This window comes from Silene latifolia, chromosome 7 (assembly GCF_048544455.1).
Source record: "Silene latifolia isolate original U9 population chromosome 7, ASM4854445v1, whole genome shotgun sequence".
NCBI lineage: Eukaryota > Viridiplantae > Streptophyta > Magnoliopsida > Caryophyllales > Caryophyllaceae > Silene > Silene latifolia.
The window spans coordinates 69,405,897-69,418,196 of NC_133532.1; positions in this window are offsets into that span (position 1 = coordinate 69,405,897).

Genomic DNA, 12,300 nt, shown 5'->3' on the forward strand with positions numbered 1-12,300 from the left:
AACTTTCTTCTTGCTCCACATGGTGTGGATATGTTGGCTCTTATCAACTTCTTTTCAAACCGATTAGATGTTAATGTCCTGGAGGTGGCTAGGAGAAGGGCTCTTGCATTTTGCCTTGTCCATGTGTACCTCTTTGTTGATGTGTTGAAGAAGGAGGGGCCAAGATGCCATGGTAGCATGACCCTTATCCATGTGATTGAGCAAATGGAGCATGGTAGAGATCCATCATGGTTGGTGCTTGGGGAGATTATCCAAGCTTTGGACAAGGAAGGCTCTTGTGGAGAAGCTCCCTCTTTCGGATCCCCGAGGATCCTCCAAGTGTGGCTATTGGAGAGGCTAAGGTATGTGGAGCCTCCGGTTAATCCTTCTTCTTACTCCTTCCGTCACCTTACTATGAGGAAGAAGTTGTACCCGGATAGTTTTGCTTCCACCGAGGCCTATTGGGCCGCAAAATTGGCGGAGGAGGGTGGTCCTCATATCCGTTGGGTGGTGCCGTGGTGGCACTTGAAGTGCTTCACGGGGTTGCCCGCTTCGGGTGCTAGTCCTCGTTCTTTGATGGTGGTGGGCTTGAAGGTTGTTTCCTTCATATATCCCGAAAGGCTCATGAGGCAAAGGGGGCGTCAACAAAAGGTGCCCGCTCAAGATACTCTTGTCCAAATGTTTTCCGGAACTCCGAGCTTGTGGAGTTCTTTGAAAGGTGGTGGGCCATTCGGCCGCTTTGGGAGGTACCAAACCCCGTTGCCACGACATGGGTGACTCTCGCTTATGTCAAATGGTCACAAGCTCCGTCCTTGGAAGAGAGATCCAAATTCTGTAAGGACGAGGTTGTCGACTTGAAGTACCGGGAGGTTGGCAAGGCCAACCGCGCCTTCTTTGAGGAGTATGTTAATGATGTTATTCCCGATGTGATGAGACCACCGAAAAGGAGGAGTTCCGGCCCCAAGAAAATGGTAGGCCGTGCATTGGCTCGTCTTGGGTCGAATATGGGGTCTTGTGCTAGACCGGAGGCCATCGCCGTCTTAGATCTATTGAGGATCCGCTCCGAGGAGGAAATCCATTATAGGCGGGCCAACAAGAAGAGTAAGGGGAAGATGTACCCCGAAGGAAAAGGCAAGGGTAGAATGGAAGAGTGAAGACCTCCATTACCCACTTTATTATTATGTTGTATTATTGTTGTGAGTTTTTATTATGTTGTACTAGCTAGTTGTTGTGTGTTTTGTGCTAGTTTTATTATGTGAGGTGTGTTAGTTGACACCTTAGCTTTGAGAAGTTGTAGACTCGCTGAGCTTTATTTGTTGTTGAAATTGTAATCCCTCCCATTATTAATTAAATAAGAGGATTGCCCGTGTCGAAAATTGTGAACGCTTGTTTCTTCCATCCATTTGGTGAAGGCAATTCGATTTGAATCGTCCTAAACAATTACACTTGGGAAAGTGGTACTTTGTGGAAAGGGAGAAAGGCTCATTTTTGTATGTTGGTGGGAAAGGGAATGGTTTTCCCTTTCTTCCTTTTTTGGGATGTTTTTTGTATGTGGGTAATGTTTTTTTTGATTGTGGGAATGGTTGTATCCTTCTTGTGAAAGAAAGTACTGCCTACGTATTCACCCGAAGAGGTGAAATCAAACCATGATCGTAGTTCGAAATGTTTTGTGAATTTGAATTGGGTTTTGTTGTTGTATCCCTCATGCATATGAGGGACTGCCTACGTATCCACCTGAAGAGGTGAAATCAAACCATGCTCGTAGTTCAGGGGGTTTGTTGTTTTAGTGTAAATGGACGTTGCCTTTGACAGATCAAAGGACATGTGAAACGGGCAAGGTGCCGCAGCTTAGACTCGATAAAACATGCAATTTAAAATCAGAACACGTTGAGGAACTTGACTTGAAAAGGGTTGAGGTCGTTGCTAGTTGTAAAACTAGGCTAGGTCGTTGGTTGCTAGGGTTCAAGGGTAGTATTTCTTGAGTTGGTCTAGGTTGGTCGGGTTTGTAAAGTCCTCCCCATCCAGGTCGCTCAGTCTCACTGCGCCCCCCGAAAGTATTTTCTTGACCAGGTATGGCCCGGCCCAGCTGGGTTTGAATTTTCCCCTCGGATCGACGGGTAATGGTGCTCGAACCGATTTAAGGGCCAAGTCGCCCTCCTGGATGTTTCTGGGTTTAACCTTCTTGTTGAATGCCCGTTGTATACGTCGTTGGTATAACTGCACGTTGTGCAAGGCGTTGAGTCGCCGTTCGTCTAGAAGAGTGAGTTGTTCGTACCTTCGACGGGTCCATTCCGCCTCAGGGACTTGACTCTATAGTAGGATGTGTAGAGATGGGACCTTTAACTCAACCGGTTGAACCGCCTCCATACCGTATGCTAGGTAGAAGGGTGTGGCGCCTGTCGGTGTTCGAATGGAGGTTCGGTATCCCCAGAGTGCGAATGGGAGTTTGCTCGGCCAATCGCGGTAGTTGTCTTGCATTTTCTTGATAATGGTGATAAGAGTTTTGTTCGCTCCCTCCACCGCTCCGTTAGTTTGGGGACGGTAGGGGGATGATCGATGTCACTTGATTTTGTATTTGTCCAGCAAAGCTTGAGTTTCCGCCCGGAAGTAAGAGCCTTGATCGCTGATGACTTCATGGGGTACCCCATATCGGCAGATGTTTTTGTTTTGAATAAACTTGGCCACTTATTTGGCGGTCAAGACTGCATATGACTGTGCTTCTACCCATTTGGTAAAGTAGTCGATGGCGACGAGGACAAAGCAATAACCCTTGGTGCCTATCGGGTTAACTTTCCCGATGATGTCGATGCCCCAGGTTGAGAAAGGCCAGGGTGACGTCATGGTGTACAAAAGGGATGGTGGTATATGTTGTTTGTTGGCGAAGATTTGGCAATTGTGGCAATGTTTGACGTAGTTACGGCAATCGGCTTCCATGGTGGTCCAGTAGTAACCTAGCCGCATGATTTTCCGTGTAAGCATCATTGCATTCATGTGAGGGCCACATTCTCCGTCGTGAACCTCTCCTATGACTTTTTTGGCTTTGTGATGGTCAATGCAAAGGAGGAGAATTCCTTGGGGTGTTCTTTTGTAGAGTTGATTTTGGTTTATCACGAATTGTGATGCGAGTAAATGGATGGCTCTTTGTCCTCTTTGATCAGAGTTGGGAGGAAATTCGTTTTTGGTTTTGTAATTGAGGATGGCTTGGTACCAAGGTTCATCATGGCTTTCCTCGTCGTCGATAATGGCACAAATGTGAGCTGGCTCGCTCCGTCTTTCGACACATAAGGGCATTGATGTCATGTCGTCAGGTATGTTGACGAGCGCGACAAGTTTTGCCAGGGCATCAACAAATGATTTTCCTCTCGTGGCAAGTGGAAGTAGTCGACTTGGTCGAAGAATTCGGCTTCTTGATTGATCCTTGCTCGGTAGGGAGCTAAGCTGTCAGATCGGATTTTCCATGATCCGGACACCTGATTGATGATGAGCGAGGAATCGCCGTGGACCCTCAATCTCTTGATGCCAAGTGTGATGGCTGCTTGTAGGCCGATGAGACATGCTTCATATTCAGCGGCATTGTTGGTGACGGCGAAGTCTAGCTTGACCGAGATCGGAACATGTTCTCCCTCTGGTGATATTAGAAGGATTCATACCCCGAAGCCTCTCAGATTAGATGAACCATCAAAGTATAGGTCCCATGCGTCAGAGTCGGCACAAAGGATGTTATCGTCAGGAAGTGACCATGTGTCGGTCGTTGGGTCCTCGTTGACGGGATTCTCTGCCAAGAAATCAGCGACTGCTCTTCCCTTGATAACCTTGGGGGGTACGAACTTGAGATCAAACTCGGATAGCATCAGTGTCCATCTAGACAGCCTTCCATTTAGTACGGGTTTCTCGAAGATGTATTTAACCGGGTCCATCTTGGAGTAGATGTGGACCGTGTAGCTGAGAATGTAATGCCGCAGCTTCTTTGTTGACCATACTAGGGCAAGGCATGTCTTTTCCAGTTGGGTATACCTCGTTTCGTACTCAATGAACTTTTTGCTGATGTAATAGATGGCCCGCTCTTCGCTACCAACTGTTAGTGCTAGCATTGCTCCCATGGCCGTGTTGGTAACACTCAGGTATAGGGATAGAGGAATCCCCGGTTGAGGTGGCATGAGGACATGAGGTTTGGATAGGATTTCCTTTATCCTGTCGAAGGCTTTTTTACAGTCGTCGTCCCAATCGGTGTGATCGGAGGCTCGAAGCTTTTTTAATATTGGTTCACAAATCATAGTGAGCTTGGCAATGAACCGGCTGATGTATTGGACCTGACCGAGAAATCCGCAAATCTCCTTCTCGTTCCTAGGCCGAGGCATTTGTTGAAGGCCTTTGATTTTGGTTGGATCAATCTCAATGCCTCTTTTGCTGACGACATGTCCCAAGAGTTTTCCGGAGGTGACCCCGAATGCACACTACTGATGTGGCCGTCCCGTTCTTTTGATTTGACGATCATGTCATCGACATACACCTCTACCTCCTTGTGCATCATATCATGTAGGAGAGTAGTAGCGGTTCTCTGATAGGTTGCTCTGGCGTTGATGAGGCCGAAAGGCATGACTGTGTAGTAATATGTACCCCACTGTGTAGTGAACGCAGTCTTGTGCATATCTTCCTCAGCCATTTTATTTTGGTTGTACCCAGCATACCCGTCCATGAAGGATAAAAGAGCATGCTCGGCAGTGTTGTCCACCAGAATGTCAATATGTGGCAAGGGGAAGTCGTCCTTTGGACTCGCCTTGTTCAGATCCCTGAAGTCGACACAAACTCGAATTCTTCCATCTTTCTTTGGTACGGGCACAATGTTGGCCACCCAATCCGAGTATTCAAACACTTTGATGAACCCAGCCTTGAACTGTTTGTCCACTTCTTCCTTTATTTTTAGGGCCCACTCAGGACGCATCCGCCGTAGCGTCTGCTTCACAGGTTTAGCCCCAGGTTTAATGGGTATCCGGTGCTCTGCAATTTCCCTGTGAATCCCAGGCATATCTCTGTAAGACCAGGAGAACACGTCCTTGTATTCGTGGAGGAGGTCAATGAACTGTTGTCTTTCCGAGGTGTCCGGGGGTGTTCCTATCCTAAGTTCTTGAGGTGTGTTGTAAGTTCCTACGTTAATAGGCTCGATTTCCTTAATGATGGGGGTTCTGGTTTCCCGTTTGTCAAGTTCTTTGGCTAAGTGAGGTGGGTAGTCACTCAAGTCAAATTCCTCATAGTCATTCAGAATTGCATTGCAGTTAAATTGAGAGGAGTCATAAGCAAACTTAGCGTTCATTAAGTTGACACGAGTGAAAAGCTCAGAAAGGACAGACATCTCGTGATCAGTTAGAGGCGATACAACAGAGGAAGTGGCCCCTGGAACAGGCTTCAGGTTGTCACCTTTCATGGGAGTGGGGGTGACCCTAGTAGACTCAGCCTCTGAATCAGCCACGACTTTGTGATAAAATAGTGGGAAGGGGACCTTGACTCAGACTCAGACTCAGATCCTTCTTTACTTCCCTCCTTGAATATAGGGCCTTCTCCAGTTGTTATCTCGAGAATGCGGCCCTGGCGATCGGTCCACTTGGTGGTTTTCCTCCAGCCCTGGGTGGCTTTCTCCAGGCGATGTTGATGATGTCCTCATAGTCGGAGATCAAGGCGGTTGGATCAAATTGATTGTATTTCAGGGCGATGTTGATGATGTCCTCATAGTCGAGGTGTTTGACGTTATCTTCCCCAAAGAGGAGTGTGACAGCTTGTCCGTCAGGGCATGGTGACGGCTTGCACTCAGTTGATGCAGCTTCGATGTTGTCGGGGATAAAGTAGCAGTCCTGGAAGACTTCCATTCCCGGGTACCTAGCCTTCGCCACAAAGTCAAAGATTGGTTCCGGAAATCCGTGGTAGAGCTTGGACTCTCCATCGGGGACAAAGTATCCGTTGAGAGTCAGGTGGTAGGGACGGAGGATAACCCCGTGCTTCTTGCGTTTTCGGACTAGGAGGTTCATCTCCCGGATATCTTCATCAGTAGGTTCGTATCCGAGCCCGAAGGGAATGTTGGGGACCTTAGCCTACTTCAAGGGAGGCAATGGGTCCTTTAGTGGATTGAGCGACAAACCCGGGAAGTAACCCTGACGCATGATGATATGGTTGACCGTGAGGTTGGTGAACGGGTCGCAATCAGAGGGCGTCAATTCATCCATTATGGCGTTTACGGCTTGGAAACCCTCAATTTCATTGTCGTCCTCCTCAATGGCTTGGGAGGCTATCCCCCTTCTCATAACTGCTTTGATCGGGGAAGCGGAAATCCTGATTGTTTTCCCGTTGAAGGAGACCCTGATCTTCTGGTGGAGAGTTGATGTGACCGCCTTGACGTCGTGAATCCAGGGACGCCCCAAGAGCATGTTGTAGGACGCGTCGATGTCGACCACTTGAAAACTTGTTTGTCTTTCTAGTGCTCCGGTCGCGACGGTCAAAGTGATAAGCCCAGCGACCTTGCGACGAGTATCGTCGTAGGCGCGTACTCCTTGATTCGTTGGGATCAAATCAGATTCTTTGATACCGAGCCTGTGGGCAGTTTTGAGAGGAATGACATCACGGCGGAACCGTCATCCACGAGGACCATGGGTATATTTTTCTAGAGGCATTGTACAGTGATGTACAGGGCCAGGTTATGATTGGCTCCGAACGGAGGGATGTCTTCGTCGGAGAAGACGACCGGGTTGTTTAGATCAGGGGCGTCTCTCGTCATGTGCGCCACTATTTCTTATGGGGAAGAGGTGGAGGGCACGGCTAATTTTCCCAAGGCCTGCAGCAAGGCCTGTCGATGCTCAAAAGACGTTGCGATCAGTTGCCAAATTGAGATTTCGGCTTTTGCTTTCTGGAGCTGTTTCAGGATTGAGTTCTCAGGGGCTTTGGTTGAGTGTCCACCTCTGGGACGATTTGGTCATTCGTTGTTGGAACGACCGTTGGGTTGTTCGTATTTTGATAGGGACGTCCGGACCGGGTGAGATATCCGATTTCTTTCGCCCGCTTCTCCTTCCCTGGGAGGATATAGACATCCTCAACATCACCTCTCCATATGCCGTTAATTTTGGAGTCTCGAGGATACCTTGGAGGGGTATTCCTCGGTGGGTAGTTCTTGTGGGGAATATTTTTGTGAGGGCGATTTTTATGGGGGTAGTTATTTTGGGGGTAGTTATTTTGAGGGTAGTTATTTTGAGGGTGATTTTCGTGAGGTCTATGCCATAATGGTCGCGGGAGCAATCCATCCTGGGGTGGGTAGTTTTGAATGCTTGGGGAATTCTCCCTTGGGCGCGGTGTTGAGGGATTGAAGATGAGTCGACGGTAGGCGTCGTCGAGTCGGGTGATTCTTTCAGAGAGGCTGGCTATGGCCTCTTCAACTTACTGAAACATAGTGAGCATAGTGGCAGCACTCAACACAAACACTCCGTCTGAAGGATCCTTTTCCAAAGCATTCACCTTGTCGTCAATTGGCAGGATGAGGTGAGAGGGGTCTAGGGACGGGTCATCATCAGAAATGGCGTGAATTCCCAAAGGATTCGTCTTGTTGTTCGGTTTAGTTGGTGGGGGTAGTGGCAAATCTCCTTTCTCAATTATGTCTTGAATGAGGTGCTTGAGTTTAAAGCAATTTTCGGTATCATGCCCTTTCCCTCGATGATACTGACAGTAGGCATTGGGGCTCGGAAATCGGGACTTCATCGCGTCGGTCGGATCCGGGGTGGGTCCGATCAGTTGTAGCTTCCCTAGGTCCATGAGACTTTTCAGGGCACTTGCATAAGTCGACCCTATATTGGTGAACACTCTTTGGGGGCGCTCAGTTTTCTTAGCAGATGGTTCGACGAGGTTAACCTCATCGATCTTGTTTGTCTGACCGTGAGGGCGAGATCCGGTTGAGGTGGATCACTGGTAACCTCTGCCAGTGGTCTTGGCTAAGACACCCTTTCGGAGGTCGTCCTCAATACGCGTCCCCAGAATCTGGAGATCTTGAAAAGTTTTCATATTCTGATACCTCAGTAGGTTGGCATAAACCGGGCGGAGATTGTTGACAAACTTTTCCACCAGAGTTGATTCACTCGGCTTACTGACCAATTGAGTACTCACCCTCCTCCAACGGGTTAGGAACTCAGTGAACCCCTCCTTGTCGTTTTGGGTTAACACTTCGAGAGTACGGGTGTTGGCCTGGATCTCGACGTTGTCGGCATACTGTTTGGCAAACTCAACTGCGATCTCATCCCAAGTAGTAAGGTTTTTTGGATCCAAGGAGTAGTACCATTGGCGAGGAATCGGCTCTAAAGAGGATGGGAAGATCCGGGTAAAAAGCTCCTGCTTGACCCCCTTAATGGCCATGTAGTCTTTGAAAGCACGGATATGGTTGAGTGGGTCCTCCACTCCCTAGAACTTAGGCACATCAGTCAGGGTGAAGTTGACTGGTCCCCAACAGGTTCGAACCTTCTATTGTTCTCAAGATGGATATTGTTACCCCGGGCTAGGAGCTTTTCTTCCAAGAGCTTCAGCCTCTTCTCAGTTTCAGTCAGAGGTGGGGTATTATGTTCCCCAGTTTATTTGTTCTCCAGGGCGTCGATACGGGTCTCGACGCGATCCAGGGTGACCTTAAGAGCGGTAAAGCGGTGGCTAGCCGATCGGTTGTGACATCTCTGTTGTTATCATTGTTGTTGTTGAACGAAGCTGAAGACGGGGCCATGGCTCTGAGGCAGAAAAACGGCTCACATTACAACTCAATCCGACACGGTTCTAAGACTCAACGCAGACAACACGAAGGACAAGACGGAGATCAGACTCAACAAGACGGAGTGACCGTGTGTGGTCCCTCGGTGCTGACTCGATTTATGACATGACGGTGTTTGACCGAACCTTTAACACGAGTCCAAAATGACGGCGTGACGCCATTGGACGGGTCTCGTGGTGAGACGACTCATAAGTAAAGACCCATAAGTACCTTTGCTTTGACTCGATAGACACGAGGCGGAATCGGAATGATGGACTGAAGTTTTCGAAAATAGAAATTTTCAAAAAGATTCGTTTGTCGCTTTAATGGGCGGTTTCCGAAGATAGAGATCTCCGCAATTCGATCAGTTGAAAGGGTTGTCTTATGTTTATTTGAAAAAGACGGTTTGAGTTTGAGTCGGCTCGGGAAAACAGTGCATTGTTTCCCAAGACGGTTTTTTGAAATTCAAAATTGTATGTTTCGAAAAACGATTTTGAAATGTTTGAGAGGTCTCGGGGACGGTGCATGGTCCTCGGGATCCCGAAAGTGTCTCGAGAAAAGAGCGTGTGCTTTTCTCGGGTTTTGAAAGAGCCATTGTCGACGCGAAACGGGTTAAAATCCGTGTCTAGACGCGGCGATTATAACGGCGTAAAAAGGTGATTTGAAATGGTTATACAAAACCGAGTTTGAAAATCGTCATTATGACGGCCTAGAAAGGCGTGTTGAAATGGTTATACAAAACCGGGTTTGAAAATCGTCATTACGACGGCCTAAAAAGGCGTGTTGAAATGGTTATACAAAACCGGGTTTGAAAATCGTCATTACGACGGCCTAGAAAGGCGTGTTGAAATGGTTATACAAAACCGGGTTTGAAAATCGTCATTACGACGGCCTAGAAAGGCGTGTTGAAATGGTTATACAAAATTGGGTTTGAAAATCGTCATTACGACGGCCTAGAAAGGCGTGCAACGGACAGCGAAAGACCGAGGTTTGAAATGGCCATTATAACGGCGCGAAAAGGGTGTTTTTGAAAGTTTGAAAATGACACGGAAGGACTTATGATCAGATAGCACATAAACACTCACAGTTTCATTATATTATGCATTATGCTGACACGGGTTTTGGCTTAAAAGGGTGTGTTACACACCTAGCAATCAAACCCCGAATTGCGAGAGGGATACCAATCCAAACAAAATGTGTAAGGAGGGTGCCCTAGCCTCGTGCTCGAAGGTGATGAAAGCTCTTTAACGAAACAGAAATGTGTAACGTCAACGGTATGCTTGACTCAATCAGGATTCGAAACGCGGGGATGAGAAAACTCACGCCGACGAAACGAGCCAATTGGTCGAAAAGGGTTAGGTTGTGGGCCCGGACAAGGAAACCCGACCGTGACCGTAATATCAATTAATGCATTCTAACCAAGACCTCGTTCGAGTCTCACCATCTAGGGATCACAAAGACGTAAGTGTCTTAGTTGTCCCCAGCGGAGTCGCCAATCTGTGGACATAGCCACCTACACGCTATGCCAATCTGTGGACGTATAACGGTCTTTTTGAAAGCCACACTCGGCGGCGTAAAAATGCTTTCGACCGGATCATTTTAGATCGGTCGATTTCGTCTCGGTAAGGGTCTTGAAACGATTAGAGATGTTCGGAGTCGCCACCAAGCATTTGTGGGATGCCTGGAACCCGTTCGAATTCCACTTTATACCTCGGTCAAATCGAAGCACAAAGCAGCGTTTGACATAGGGACTAAAGATAAGGAAATCGTCCCTCTTTAGCATCCTATCTCTAGAATGACTCTCGTACGCCCTGGATAAGGTCGTCCACTATCCAAAGTTTCTGAGTAAGAGGTGAAGGTACGTATTGGGAAGCCCTTTAATCAGACACCCAATCCCGCCCGCGTTAGCGGCCTCTACTGATTGATCTTGGTTGGTTGAATGCAAAAGTTGATAAAACGGTTTAAATGCATGAATGTGCATCTAATAATTTAAACCTAACATGTGAGAGCTTTCTAAGTCGGTTGATTTAATCCAAGTATCAAGTATAAGATGTCGAGTTGGATTAATGGTTCATTTGCATGCAAGACAGAAAATAAACATCCATTTACCGTATTAGGTTTAGGGTGCATAACATGATCCATTTGTCTTAGTAAGGCATTTTGCAAATATGGTTTTGGATAATCAAATAGTCATCTGATCCGTCCTATATCCGGGTTAACCGGAGTCGGGATAAATCCTAGACTAATCTTTGCCGGAAGGGAACAGCCCTGCACTGCAGGCGGCTATATGAGGCGCGAGCCAGCCGGCGGTGTAAGGGGCCTCCCTCTGGTTTTGAAAATGAGAAATGGAGAGCCTGTTTAGGCGCGGGTTAGCCCACGGTTTATGTACCGTGTTCTGACCTTTTAGAAAACGTTATAAAACGTGTTGAAAATGGGTATTTGAACCCGGTTTGATTTGAAGGGGTCGTTTAGACCGCATTTGTTGATTTGAAGAACTAGACACTAATAATCATCATTATTTTGATAATATTCGGTGTCGGGTTCGATTTGACAAACTTGACATGAATAGTTTTTAAAATGATTATGGACTAATTAGTTTTAAGTCCATTTGAATGTTATTAGTCGATACTCGTCATCGTACCCGGGTTGAAATCCGGCATGGTATGTAGAACCAAGGATGACTTTGTGTTGGTGACTAATATGTTTGTTTGAAAATGTAAAGAAATGAAATAAAAGGCTTTAAAATACCTTCTAAATGTCATTAACCAAATATTATCACCGAAACACGGATTTAACCGTCATGGTATGAAGAACCAAGGGTGAAAAATGCTTTATGGTTAAAACATGTGAAATAAAATAACAATGGTTCGAAAATACTTGAAATGGTGAAAACCGATTACAAATATGAAAAATGGAATAAGGGAAATAACGAGAACAAACACGGTTAATCTCTGGTCTAAATACCCCATTTAGGCGCGGGCTAGTTGGCGACCTAAGGGACTTCTGCCTCAGACCCAAAATCAGTTTTGGCACGTTTATTCCATGTTTTGGTTCATGTTATGCATGTTTTAGCATGTTATAGTCATGAAACGAATGAAAACATAATAAAAGAGGATTTTTACACCCTCATACTTACATGTTTGGTTATGGCGAGTGACCGACGTTTATTCCAAAATCAATCTTTGAAAACAAATTTAACCGTTTTCAAATTTCAATTCAAAATCAAATCTTTGAAAACAAACGTAACCGTTTTCAGAATTCAAATCAAATTTCAAATCATTTGAAAACAAATTTAACCGTTTTCAAATTTCAATTCAAAATCAAATCTTTGAAAACAAACGTAACCGTTTTCAGAATTCAAATCAAATTTCAAATCATTTGAAAACAAATTTAACCGTTTTCAAATTTCAATTCAAAATTAAATCTTTGAAAACATATTTGACCGTTTTCAAATTTCAAATTCAAAATCAAATCTTTGAAAACATATTTAACCGTTTTCAAGTTTCAATTCAAATCTCAAATCATTTGAAAACAAATTTAACCTTTTTCAAATTCCAATT